Below are 3,575 nucleotides of genomic sequence, written 5' to 3'. Positions count from 1 at the left end.
TATATGTGTTTTGCCTAATTATTTTATGTAAGTAAAAGAGAAAATTCTTTTAAGGAAAAAGTACTGTTTATTGTTTGTTACTTACCACTACATTGGTATAAATTCTTATTAGATCATGTGTATATATATACAAAATTTAATTTCTTTCCTTCCTTTTTTGGCCATTTCTGTGTTGTTTTTTTCATGCACTATTGCCTACACTCTAAGTTGTTGTCTATTATCCCATCCTCTTTCAGTCACTCTTTCTGATTTGTACTTGTCTGGAGACAGTAACTTTTGAATAAAAATCAACACATTTCATCAGTGGTACTTTTTACTGAAAATAATGACAGCACCATGGTGAACACTGGGGTTACATACATACATTTGGAAGTTGAGCCGTTCGAAGATTCCCTTTAATGGCACTGGGGGGCAGTGTAGTCCAAGGCGGCTACCTCCTTTCCACACGTGTAATTGCTGTATCCTTTTCACTGTGTTAAAAGACTGTTAATGTGTCACCGGGCCCTCTGTCTCTTCAATGCACACATCTCGCTGTACCTGACAGATTTCACGTTTGTGTTGACAATCAAAAGGGCCCACTGTAGCGAGAGTGATGTCTTGTTCTGCGCAGACAAAGAGCGCCCCAGTTGGTGTAATGATAAAAGTGGAGGACAGGAAGCGCAGGAGAGGATGAAAGCTTCTCCAGACTTCAGTGTTAAGGGCATGATTAATAAAGAGGAGCTCAGATCAATGCGAGCGTGTGCGAATGGGCCCTGGCAGAGAGTTGCCTTCATGTCCGGCCTCTGATACATGAAGAGGCTCATCTATCACTACGTCACATGTCTGCTGTCAGAATAATGTGCAGGGGAAGCACTTACCTCGGCAGCCCCCTGCTTGATAGTCTCCTGAGCTGTCAGGCCTTCTAGTAAAACGCTGCCCGTTGTGTTTCTGCACAAAGAGAGAGACCAAAGGGAAATGTTCGACCAGCAGATAAGCTGTTGTCAAACCAGTTTAATGAAAGTTGAGAGGGTGTTTTATGTCCACATCGCGTTCTCCTGTGCCAGAACACTTATTTTCCCTTTTACTGTCCTCGCTCCGATTTGTTCTCACAGCGGCGCATGTGTTCGGGTAGACCCGGGTTAAGTTGTGTTTCTGGGGTCAGGGATGCCGAGTTTTAAATCAGAGCCGCAGTGTCTGTGGGTGCTCTCATCTTCTGTTTACCTCTGATAACCCAGGGGCCTCCACAGGCCCTATCAGTTTATCTGGTGCCGAGACCTCGAAGAGGGTCAAGGAGGACTAGGGAACCGCGATTCACACATGCATGTGCAGAGTTCACCGTGTCGACTCGTCTAACAGGATCTGCAAAGGTTTTTCACGGCAAATTTTATATATGCACTTTTGCTCTGCATCTTTAATGGACCTGATAACAACTCTCCGAGGAGCTGTTGTACACGGAGGACAAGACTTGGCGAGTGTTCTACAAGAAGATAAACCCGCAGAATTTTAATTCCACGGATAAATCATTAACGAGAGCATTGGTTGTAATCTTCTCGGCTTGTAAGGGCAGAGAAAAGCAGCTGACCCCAGAAAATCATTTACCAGAACCTGCCTCAGATTAGAAACAGGGACTCACGCACACAGACGAGAAGACCAAGCTTCCAGACCACTGGCGCGCAAACGTCCAGGCTCATCTCCCCCTAAAGCACTTAGCCGTAGCACACCCGTCCTTTGACATTTCCGAGTCACAACAATGCACCGTGCATTCAATAACATATCTGGTAACCGAATAAAAGGGGGAGTAAATGTCTCCTGAATCAAGAGGAGACGCTCTGTGGGCCGTAACAGAGATGTCAAGGTGAATGTGAAATGAGGAACTGGATCAATGCCCTTCATTATGAGGAGCAGGTTTCATAAAACAGGCCAGAACAGGTCAGAGATTCCAGTGGTAAGCTATGAATAGAGCCGTGGGAACCTACTGTCTGCCTCCTGTCGGTTCTCCTCGTATTGACTCGCTGGGCCGAGCTGTTAAAGGTATGCTGAATGAGTGAACGAGTGACAGGGCCATTGTTGTTGGAGGACAGAAGCAGGGGGGATTAGTCTCCCTTCGGCACTGATGGTCCAGCGTGCGGAGGGAATCTGTCGTCGGCCGGCCTGCAGGTGGTCCAGAGGTCCGGGCAGGGCAAGTGAGAAAACAAGACCAGGGTTTTCAGCAGGGGGAGGCTGCACGATGTTTACCCTGGAATCTGATTCTCCACACCTCCTCTCCTCACCCTGCGCTCATTGTTGTGGAGCCACTTTCGCTCGTCCCCAGTGGGCCTGAGCTCTGCAGCGAGGATAATAATGTTTCTCCCCAGCAGCAAGAGGGAAACGAGATTATGGCTTTTCAATTAGTGAAAGGGGGTTGAGGCTGAAATACAAAACAAAACATGAGAGCTGGCGAGGTAGCGGTGTGCCACACGGGGCCCTACTTTCCTGCTCCTCCATTTTCCGACCCCTTGAAGCTCATCCAAAGGTGACCTGGCAGATGACTGAACGCGTTTTCTGGGCCAAGCCGGCTCTGTATCAGTGAGGTTTGGATGAGTGTCTTATAAGGGCGTGATGAGACAGGTTCCTATAAAGATGACGGAGAGCTCCACGTGTCACCAGCCCCTGCCAGGAAACCCCGGTGATTAACGAGGGCCGGGACACCTCCACTAATAAGACTCATCTCTTTAATTGGCTCGACGATATGACTGTGCAAATGGCCCTGGGGTGCTGGTGTGTGTGTGTGTGTGTGTGTGTGTGTGCTGTGTCCATGTCTGCGTTATGTCCATTAGTACATGTATGTTAGGTGTTTCTGCACGTGTTTGGGGGGGGGGCACAGTCATGCATGTGCCTGTTATTAGCTCTCTCACATCCCTTCTGCATGGATACGACCCGGCGACAAGGTAGGGGGGGCGCCTCATTAGGAAAGAGAGCACTTCTATTGCCGGCCAAGATTTAACACCTCACCCAATAATTTATTCAATCTATTCTTGAGTATTGCATGCGCCGGGTAGATAGGGGTGAGGTTATGTAAGAGTGTGACAGTGCCTGGTTTGAATGTGATATGATGATAATTATAAATCCGAGGGAGACGACAGATGGCGAGGTACTTTAAAGGTTCAGCAGGTATAAGTATTACTACTACGCTCACTGCCAGATCAGCCCCCGGGAGAGTGAGAGGGGAGGGGAAAAAAGGGGGGAGAGAGAAAAAAATTAGAGGCACTCAAAGACAAGAAGAGAGAGTGCAGACACAGTACAAGGGAGAGCTGGTCCCCGTTAGCACGCTATTCATCAGCCTTGATGAGGTCGGGGGTTCAGGGAGGCCTGAGGGGTGCTGCGTGACCCGGCACCTCTCACCCTTGACCCGCGCAGCCAGCACCTGGAGCTGAGGTATTTCCTCACAACATTAACTTGTTACATTTTGTCTCTATTACCGACGTCGAGCTGAGCGGCTCGGCTTTGGTTGTAAATTTGAGCCTCTATCTGTGGACCATATCGCATACCAGCCTGCCACGGCTCTGTGTTGGAGAGCGAGCGGGGAGCGGCTGACCCAGGGGCGAATGGGAGTGGGG

Source organism: Hippoglossus hippoglossus, chromosome 10 (genome assembly GCF_009819705.1).
Source record: "Hippoglossus hippoglossus isolate fHipHip1 chromosome 10, fHipHip1.pri, whole genome shotgun sequence".
In the NCBI taxonomy this organism is placed as follows: Eukaryota; Metazoa; Chordata; class Actinopteri; order Pleuronectiformes; family Pleuronectidae; genus Hippoglossus; species Hippoglossus hippoglossus.
This window is presented reverse-complemented; position numbering follows the sequence as displayed.